This window comes from Capsicum annuum, chromosome 10 (assembly GCF_002878395.1).
Source record: "Capsicum annuum cultivar UCD-10X-F1 chromosome 10, UCD10Xv1.1, whole genome shotgun sequence".
In the NCBI taxonomy this organism is placed as follows: Eukaryota; Viridiplantae; Streptophyta; class Magnoliopsida; order Solanales; family Solanaceae; genus Capsicum; species Capsicum annuum.
Window position 1 is genome coordinate 122,034,217 of NC_061120.1, and position 11,377 is coordinate 122,045,593.

Here is an 11,377-nt window from a genome sequence, read left to right on the forward strand (position 1 = left end):
TGTCAATAGATATGAATTAATGATGATATCCTCGATGCCAGCATTTATGTCTTACATGTCAGTAGATATTAAATGGTAATGATATCCTCGACTCCACCGTTTGTGTCTCACATGTCAACAGATATGAAATGACCTTCTTGGCAATGATATAAAATGGGTCTCTCGGCAATGCTGTGAAATGGCCCTCTTGGCAATGATATGAATGGCCTTCTTGGCAATGATATGAATGGCTCTCTCGATAATGATATGGAATGGCCCTCTCGGCAATGATATGAAAATTCCCTCTCGACAATGCTATGAAATGACCCTCTTGGCAATGATATGAATGGCCCTCTTGGCAATTTGAAAATAGTTTTACCTGAGTTTGTTTGTCTGGGTCTTGCTTTCTACATGTACCTGTACTCAAGGTAGATGATTAGTAGACACAAATTCACTTTTTCTAGCAACTATTTTTTAGAAAAACTCTAAACACGATATTTGTAAAGAAGACAAGACACTTTTATTTGTCCTCCATGATCTCAAGAAGTGAGGTGGACAATAAATGGGTATTAAACCCATTTTTAGGGCTACCCAAGATACCGTTCTTGAGTATTAGTGCTCTGGTGTGTCTCCCAATTTTCTCGGGGATCTTTAAAAGAGACTCTTATTTTTGTGTATTGGTTTCTGTATCCACAGAAAAATGATTAGTTTGAGTGAAACTAGTCCGTGTTGACCTTCTTCGATTTTTCGTTTGCTCCACACGATCTTTTGGGTACTCCACCATGTTGGTACCTCTACCTTGGCTCCCTGCTCCCATAGCTGCCTAGGCAATCACTAAGTAAAAGATTTTTCAAAAGTAGTCTTATTTTTAGCAAATAGTTTCAAAAATTTCTGTAAAAGCTTTTGAAAATCTCTGATGGTCATGTCATGTACTAGCTCAATGAACGTATTCCTTTTATTTTTGACTATATCCGATGGAGGAATTCCAGAACTCATCATCATTGTTTGAGGGTTCTACAAATGGTCTCATCATAGCCAAAGATTTAGTTTACCTAGACTTTATTGCAGTTGGTGGCTTCAAAAGCTTAGCTTTAACCTCTGGTGTCGGGGAGTTTGAAATATATTCCAGTATTGTTGGAAATTTTGAGGCCTCCCTCAAAATTTCTGCCCCAATTTAAAGTTGTTTGATATGATATAAACTCAAGAAGATCCAAAGTCTTTGTTGGTCTTCGTTCTCCTTGTTGGATGTCGATCTTCCCTTATGAATTTTCAAGATTCCTTCATAAAAATTCCGCCCCAATTTCCATTTTCTGGGGTTATATGACTAATCCATTGGGGTGCCTACGTATCCCGTTGAAGTAGGAATCTAGTCAAACATAGTTCAAGACTACACTAAGGATATATAGAAAAATCTAATGGGTTGATCGAAGCCGACATAGGCCGTCTACGTATCCCTTTTGTTGGAATTCAGGTCAAACGTAGTTCGTACATAAAAGAAAATGATAAATTTTCCTAAGGGGTTGACCGAAGCCGACATAGGCCGCCTACGTATCCCTTTTGGGAATTCAGGTCAAACGCAGTTCGTACATGAAAGAAAATAATAAATTTCCTAAGGGGTTGACCGAAGCCGACATAGGCCTCCTACGTATCCCTTTTGGGAATTCCGGTCAAATATAGTTCATACATAAAAGGAAATGATAAATTTCCTAAGGGGTTGACCGAAGCCGACATAGGCCACCTACGTATCCCTTTTGGCAATTCAAATCAAACGTAGTTCGTACATAAAGGGAAGGGGTTCTAAGCAATTACACATCATAAAATTGATACTATTATAAAGGATATTACAAATAAGCGAAGAAATAAAAACTATAACATCTTTCAAGCACAATATCTCTTTACCGCATCAGAATTGATTGGTTTGGTCCACTCTTGACCATCCATCTCTGGTAGGATTAGGGCTCCTCCAGGTTGGGCTTCTTTTGATTTTCACATTCCTCTGTACCTACTACTAACTGCTCCTCATCACCTTTTCTGTTCATCATTATTTCCTTCGCTTTGTTTGTCTTACCCTTGATATGACATGACATTGGCAGGTTTTTAAATTATTGCTACCAAAATAAATCATGCTAGATAATGATATTTAAAAAATAAATTCTTAAATAAAGGGGGATTTTTTGGAAAATAAATAAAAACTATGGCTCATGACCCACACAGATGTGGGCCCATGCCTTTTTGAAAGGTGTAAAACACGAAATAAAAATTTAAGACATAAAAGGGTGGATCACAGGGCCTTCTCCGGATTATCACTGATTTTAAAAACTATTAGTAATTTCCCTTTCATATACCACGATGGGTGACGGGTTATGAGTGGAGTGGAGATCCAGTTTTGCAAGGCCTCCCCTAATGCAATCTCCTTCACCCCACCAGACTTTAGGAAATCATCTAGTAGAGCATTGCATCCTTCGAATAGATCTCCTATCCCATCCCCAATACCATTATCATTTGACATCTCATGTACGGGAAATGACTAGTACAAGAGCGGCAAGGACCTAAACAGACTCTCCTTTGAATTATCTTCGATCTCATCTTCCTTTCTTGGTTGGTACTTTATTCCATGCTTAAATGATTTTTTCTGGGACCATAACAGGCTCAATAATTTCTTCTAAATCCTTACTTAAGCGGCCATAACTTTCTCTATCTTCTCCATTTCTTCTGTTCTTTTGAGTCCTTCCGAATTTACCTTAGTGATGGCCTTGCTAGATGCCCATTCACCCTCTATTTCAATCATGCTAAATGTAGGTCCCCCGTTATTAGGCAATGGATTACTATTAACATTTGTTGTCAGTGACTGAAGTGTGATGACCTTCTAATTGATCAAATATTGGATCTTACGTTTTAAGTTAATACAATCCTCAGTACTGTGCCCCGTTGCTCCTAAATGATAGGCACAATTTTGATCGACATAAAAGAATTGAGAATTAAGATTGGTAGGATTTGGTGGAATAGGTTGTAAATAACCAGCCTTCATCAATCTTCCGAAGAGCTGGGTATGACTTTCAGCCAATAAGTGAATTTTCTAGGGGGCTTCTTTTCAAGTTTTATACGTGGGGGATTATACTGATTTTGATTGGTAGGAGGAGGTAATTGATGATAGTTTAGAGGCACTTAGAAGTCTATTTGATTGTTTGAAAGAGTAGCTTGAACATGAGACTAATAATTTGGCTGCAGAACTTGACACTGGGGAAATGGAGCTTGATATTGGGGTTGGGCATAGAATACAGGATGAAGAATTGGTGACGATGGTGAGGAAAGAATATTCCTAGGCTTGAATTTCCTTTTTAATTTATCGAAAGAATCAGTAGAGACCCGACCTACGTATTCTCTTTTCTTCTTTGGGAACATGGAAGTCCCAGATGATGTTGGGGTTTTGACAATCTTTCCTGTTCGAATGCCTTCTTCTAAAGATTCCCCAATTTTCACGAAATCTACAAATGTCGCCCTGACCGCAGATACCATCCTAGTATAAAATTCTCCCTCCTGAGCATGAGAGAATATGGATACCATCTCCTCCTCAGACATAGGAGGTTGCACTTTAGCAGCCTCTTTCTTCTACTAAAAGGCATAGAGTCTCGAAAGCTCTCATCATTCTTCTGCTTAATATGATCTAGTGAGTATCGATCAGGGACTATCTCAATGTTAAATGCAAATCTATCGAGAAAAATTTTAGTCAACGCCTGCCAATTAGACCATCATTTTAGTTCTTGAGACATAAGCCAATCTAAGGCTTCGCCGCTTAAGTTTTGGCTGAATAAGCGCACCAATAATGCCTCATTTCTTCCTATCCCAACCATCTGATCATAATACCTTCTTAGATGGGCCATTGGATTTTTGGTATCGTCAAACACTTCAAATTTAGGGATCTTGTAACCTTCTATTAGATCTACTCTGGGGTGCACACACAAATCATCGTACCCCAAAGCATCATTATCACCTGTCCCATGAGATTTCTTAATTCTCATGATCTCTTCATTCATGGATAGCAACTTCTTTTCATGGTCGACCCTCCACTCCTTATCTTTCTCCTCGTAATGGTCTATCTCGATATTAGGAAGGGCATTATAGATGTTAGGGGATACGATGACTTGAGGAGGATATGGAAGAGCGGCTTGATTTCATGGATGAAAGGAAGTTGGTTGGTAGGTGGGGAGGGCGTTTTGAAAATTGGAAAATCTATGTGGAATTTAAGAGTAGTTTGGTGGAATTTGAGAAGGATTTTGCAGATTTGGAAATGAATTTGGTGGATTCAGAGGTAGATTTGATGGATTTGGGGATAAATTTTATGGATTTAACAATAGGTTCTGGGGATTTGGGATTGAATTTTGCAGATTCGGAGAAGGGTTTTGTGGGGTGAAGGATGGATTTTGTGGATGGTAAGCATCTGGGTTATTTTCACGATTAGTATTTGGGATAAGTGGAGGGGCAGAGATGGACGATATATTATTTGGTTGATCCCCGAGAATAGGCGTACTGAGGGAAGGGATTTGGAGCAGACTCCCGTGTCCTCCTGGAGCGGGAGCATTGACAGTGATGGCCAGGTTAGCCAAATCTCGAGTATGATTTATTTCCTCCTGAAGCATTTCTAGCTTTCTTGCAAGTTCCGCAATCATCTCACTTTGTTCCGCTATTACATTGTCCCTGATGGTCAATGTATTTTCTACGTCATTTCCAATCATTATTGAATAATGGTCAGAGAATGGGATTTTGTGCGCTTTTGACCGGGTGAAGTAAGGATGTTCTACCAGCTTATTTCAACACGGAGTAGTTTTCTATTATCTGTAAAGTAAACCAACTCAAAGGCAAATGTGTTAGTTTCCATATGTGATAAGCAATGCAAAATACTTGACAAGAAATAGCCACGTAGAGTTATTTGTGTCATAGCCAAATTTATCCATAGAAGCATAGCGGATAAACTTGCCTTTGATCCAAACAAATGCACATAAACACATAAGACAGTTATAAAAACATTATAATAATGTGTATCCTAACTGGGGTGACCCTTTTGAGCCAAGGGTTTGGTCCTAACGATTTTTGAAGAAAAATATATGCTTGCTTAAGTTCAATCCATTATCCCCCAACTTTTATAGACACTAAAAGGGCATAAATGCCTACGAAAGATAACAAAAGAGGGATACAATCTTTAGGGAAAGGGAAATTACAAGAAAGAAGACACATTCCCACACAGGAAATAGAAAATACTAATTCCTGAGTGCTTCTTCTATCAGTCTTTGCCTTCTTAGCTTTGTCGATTTCTTATATTGGTGACATCCGTTAATGTTTAAACTGTGTCTTAGATGCAACCTCCCAAATCGATCAATTTTTTGCTTAACTTACTTTAATTCTTCTTACGAAAGTAAGCAAATCAAGCTTTTTCCCGACCCCCAAAGGATAATGGATTGAATTAGACAGGCATATATCTTATTCAACCCATACATATGGTTATCCTATAATTGACTCAAGGTCAATAGACGTAGGGCAGGTTTTCTAATGGGCCCAATACCCCGCTCGGGTATTGGGTCATCCTAGACTCATGCCTAAAATAGGATTTTGATTTTGTTGTATCCTAGGTGTCTAGAGTGGGTTTGAACACTGGTTCTCAAGTAGAAAACTTGAGTTTGAAAATACGAACAACCATCAAACGATTCACATGCTAATAAGCCATTCGTATTTCCTACACATTTTTGAAAAAGAACAATAGGGGCTGGGACATCCACGAAACCCCAAAATAGTTAGAACATAGTTAAACTTTATAGAATCAAAACATATAAACACATAAATAGTTAATCAAAAGATGAAATCAAACATTTGGTTAGAACATAGTTACAAATCCCCAACAGAGTCTCCATTTCTATTTTGCAGAGATTTTGACTTATTTGAGAGAGTCGCCACTTAATTTTGAAAAGAAATTAAGAAACCTTTAGAGAGTTACTTCAAAACGATTCAAAATAGAAAAATCATTTTAAGATAGAGATTCTAGATAAGCGGTTCCTATTAATGTTTTAGGAAGGTGTTAGGCACCTAAAACGTCCGCTAACTTGCGGTTACCCGGACTATTTAAAGACGTCTTGTAATTAATCTTTGAAAAAAGTTGAGTTTTGAAAAGAAAGCAATTTTAGGAATATTTTAGTGTTTATGCAAAATCAGTTTTTAGCAATTTAATTAGGGGATTTAACTAGGTTCACAATAAGCATGCAAAACAAAAAATCAAAAGGAAAGAGGAAAGGGGAGAAGTAGTAATGTAGGATTTGAAGCCTAAACCGTCAACTCTGTCCTAATCTAGTTCGGTTTTCAATCCATGTCACCTATCCTAATCTAGTTCTTGAGTCGTTGGCTCAAGTTTTCGCTTTACCTGTATAAATACAACTTTGGCTTCAAGGCCCGAATGAATGAACAAAAGAGTAAATGGATAAATAAATAAAATACGACAATGAATGTATGAATAAGACGACAATAAATAAAGGGAAATGAGGCTATTAGGTCTTCTGCCGCTTCGAATATGGGATTTTGACCCATTTTTTTTTCGACTCTTCGTATCCGTGAGCTATGCGATTTCCTCCTTAGGGCCCTTGAAACAAATTGACTCGAAAGGATAGGCCTCCATGGCCCATAGCCGAAGTACAGAAAGGGAAAGAGTGCATGTAAGACTCGGATGCATCCATATGCAAAGAGAAAAATATTACAATTAATATATGTCTAGTGTGGCTAGAGATTAGGATTTAATTGACAAAAAATTACTACAGCTAAAAAGGTAAGAAAAACAACAGATATGTAAAAAAAAACTTGAACCTAATCTAAGCTACTCAATTACCTGACTTTCTTTGCCTTTCAACAACTTTCACAGAATCATGGCATCCAATTAATCGTACAATGAATGAATTCGCAGGTAAGAGAACCAAACAGCCTTCAATCTCTTTTTCTTTAAAGGTTAATAGTTCTTCAGGAATCAAACGTTATCATTTTTCTACTGCTTATTTTAGAGAAGACTCAAGGGGACATCAAGAGCTGCAATAAACAAATTCTTCACCTCAGGATAAGGAAAGCAATAAAACTAAAATTAAATCTAAGTTTTAGCAAGCTAACTTAAGACTTTGGAAAAGATTCGAAATTTAGACAGGAGAATTCTTAAGTTAAACACTGGATGAAGGAATGTTAAATCGAGCAACTCTGACTAGGGGAAGAAAACCAACAACAGGATATGAGCAATGACTAAAATGAGTCAGATAAAAATATTTGATAAAATAATTGGGGATTTTTTCGATCTTTAAAAACGCACGCAGGTGAACGAAAAGAACGTTCATAAGAAACCAAACAAGTTCATAATTTTTTTTTGTTTTCTACCTTATCCTTAGTCTCCTTAGGAAGCATAGATGATAAAACGAGATTTTGAAATATGGTATTGTATAGCAGATAGCCTATACGTGCTTGCAATTACTATTGTGCTATTAGAAGTTTATCTTGGTAACAGGTAACGTGCATACATAAAGACATCATATATATATGTTTCATAATCATCCAAAAATGTTGGAACAACAATGAACTAGAAGCAAAAATATTCACCAAAATCCTATGGCTTATGGAAGCCTCTAATAGCAAACAAATCCCAGTACACCAAGATACTATTTATCACCATGGGGTGACAAGAAGAAGTATAACAGGCAAAAACAATAAAAAAAAATTGAACGTAGTGGAGTGTTACCTATTTCAGAGCAGCAAATGGGATTAACTATAGGACTCCGACCACCGAAAAGTTCAACGTCATCTCGATAGTATTGACTATTTGATTGTTTTTCTCTAAAACCCCTCACTAATGAATTACTTCCTTTTCTCTAAAATCCCTCAAATTTCAATCTCTGACCCCGAAAGTCGAACCTAATAGCCCAAAAGGGAAAGTCCCTTTCTTCTCGACCCCCGAATTTCCAACCCAAAAGAAAATCCTTCTTTTTTATCTTTTAACCTCACTTTCTTAGAGAATTTTCAAACCCCCTTTTTTCTCGTAAAATTTCGAATTCCCCCCAGAGAAAGAAGAAGAGCTCCAAAATCCAAAATCCCCCGAAACCGTAACCCAAAGGTCTTTTTATAGCCCACTGAGCTAGGGTCCTCTCTTCTTCCTTTCAAAGCGGGATATTTGGATTTTAAATCTCAAAACCTTCCCCACATCCTGCTTCGTACTCCATTCGTACCAATTTTTAGGAATTGTAAAATGGTGGACTAATTAGATTTAGGGAAAATGAATTTTTTTCCAAAACCAATGGAAATTAGCCAAATATTGTACAAGATCGTACGAGTTATCCTGAAATTTTTGGGATTGAACCATTGAAGATTACACCTAGCCCATTTCAAGAAGTTCGAGGGTTTTTTTCATGGGACCCACGTGGGACGTGTGAAGAGGGCTACACACGGGTTGATTCCGGGCTGATTTTATGGTTTTTGGGTTGATAGCTGATGTTGGGTATCGCGATATTATTGTTGTTTGTACGCAACTTCACTTCTTTGGAGGAGAAAGGGAAGGGATAAGGGAGATTAGGCTGGGTCAGACGATTTTTGGGTGTTGGGCCGGATGGTGATGAGAAATAAAGAAATGGGCTGCAGCTTGTAGTCTAATTTTAAAAAATAGGCTGAAAATAGTTTAATTGGGTATAGGGTAGATTAGGTAATTGGAGATTTGGTCAATTGGATTGATTGTGGCCATTCGATTTCAATTATGATCAAACTTAATAAATTGACTAAATCAAAATCCGATACAAATTAATACCTTGTTTAATCTCGAGCTTCTTGATTTAATAAAATTAAATAAATATTTATCCAAAAAAAATAATTTTTGAGAGTAAAATTATATTCAAATAAAAATTTTAATCATTTGAATTTATTTTTGATATAAACCTTGATTAAAATTTGATATTTTGTAAAATACGCATTTAAGTAATAAAATTATAAAATTTTGCATAATTGAATACGATAATAGATAATCGCTACTTAAATGAAAAATTCACCCAACTGACTACTTTTTTAAAAAAAATCTTTTTATTCTGATAAAATAAAAATATTGTAATTTTATTCAAAAATTGAAGAAATTCAACAATAAACTCAATCATGGAGGGCAAAAATTAGGTGTCAACAATCAATACTCGGCTTTCTTGAAGGATACTTTACTACTTGGTAGACCACATACACTTGCATGTGTGCTTGGGTGTTGTCAAGTTTTTGGCATTGTTGTCGAGGACTTATATTTTTCCAATTGTTTATTTTAGTTTTACTTTTACATTTATTTGGTGTTTTTATGCTTGGTCTTGGTTTTGTTTTTGCAGAAAATAGGTTTTCAAAGTAGAAAGCTGGCAAGGGATCACGACTTGGTTGAACTAAGCTCCAAACTTGAGCAACTTTACCATCAACACAGGAAAGAAAAAATCTTTCTCCCCAAAATTCTGCAATTCCAAGAAGACTAAGTGCATACTATTCCTATGGTTGAACAACAAGCAGCTTGTAGGAAGGTTAGGGAAGTGGCAGTCCCACTTCCGACAAACTTGACTTCCCCAATTCAAAGACCGGCAGCTGGGGGGAATTTTGAGTTGAAACACAATATGGTGTAGCTTTTTATTAGTAGTGGACGGTTTACAAGGTTTTCACACGAGGATCCACAAGTTCACTTGCAGACTTTCATTGAGCTTACTGATACATTCACTTCTACTGGGGTGACTCCAGATTATGTGAGGTTGACACTATTTCCCTATTCACTTTTGGGGGAAGCTAAAAGGTGGTTAAATGCGGAGCCGGCCAATTCAATCACATCATGGGACAACTTAGCCAGAAAGTTCCTCATCAAATTCTTTCTATCAGGCAAGACTGGGAGACTTCATAGTGAGATAGTGAGCTACAAACAGAAGCCTGATGCAAATCTTTATCATGCATGGGAACGCTTCAAGGCTCTTCTTTGGGATTTTCCACATCACCAACAGTCGAATGAGGTACTTGCTCATACTTTTGTAGAAGCTCTTGATAACAATACAAAGATTTTGCTAGATTCAGATGTAGGGGGTCAAGTATTGGAGCTAACTTATGATGAGATGTACACATTGCTGAACCGAATAGCACAAGGAAATCTCGAGTGACATTTAGATTCTAAAAGTGCCACAAAAAGAATTGTGGGTGTGTTAGAGATGGACCAATTCACAGCCTTATCATCACAAGTTTTTGTATTACAAAATTTGATCAACACATCATTCAGCAATATAAAGTTGGGAGAAACACAAACTGTAGCCACAATCAATGCCATCCAACAAGCTACAGGTTGGTGTGAAGTATATGGAAATATTAGTCATACAGCTACCATGTGTACTTCACATCCAGAATCTGTGATGTATGCAGGAAATGCTCAAAGGCTAAATTACGCTAATGCCTATAATATGAAGTGGCAAACTCATCCACCTAATCATCTATGGAATACCCCACAGTCATAGGCCTAGTCAAATCAGTCTACGAGTAACATGGAAGAGATGTTAAAATAAATCTTAGCTGGTCAAACACAATTGGTTACGGATCTGAACAATCAAAGTGCGGAATTATAGAATCAGAAAGTAGCCTAGAGAAATTTAGAGTTGCAGGTTGGGCAGATACAACAAGCGTTAAATACCAGACCACAAGGTGGTTTGCCAGCTGATACAAAAAATCCCAAGGTGGAGTAGTAAAGAGCTTCAAGGAGAACCTCCAATGGAAACAAAGGAGGTAGATACTGATGTGGTGACCTAAAAGGTGGATGAAGAAGTTGCTAAAAATTCAAGAAAGTCTTGAGTACTTAAATGAAAAAGTTGTTGAACCATAGAAGAAGAAGATGTTACCACTACCTTTCCCTCAAAAGTATATAAAAGTGAAGGAGGATGCCTTGTTCAAAACGTTCATTGACAAATTCAAAACGCTTTATATTAACTTACCTTTGCTAAATATTTTGCAGAGTAGGCCTAAGTATGCAAAGTACTTGAGGTATGTGGTGGCTAGAAAGGTAAAATTGTAAGAGGTAGGAGCTATAACACTTACTGAAGAGTGTAGCGCAATGATGTCACATAAAATCCCCAAGAAATTAAAAGATGAAGGGAAGTTTGTCATCCCTATTCAAATTGGGAGTAAGCAGGTTCATGAACTGAGTGACTTAGGGGAAAGTATAAATTTGATACCCCTATCATTGTTTAGAAAATTGGGCTTGGGAGAGCCTAAAGCGACACGAGTGGTTATGCAGCTTGCAGATGAATCCATAGCATATCCAGATGGAATCATTGAGGTTCCCTCATAAAGGTTGGTAAATTTATTATTACTACTGACAATTTTGTTCTTGATTTTGTGGCAGACAAAC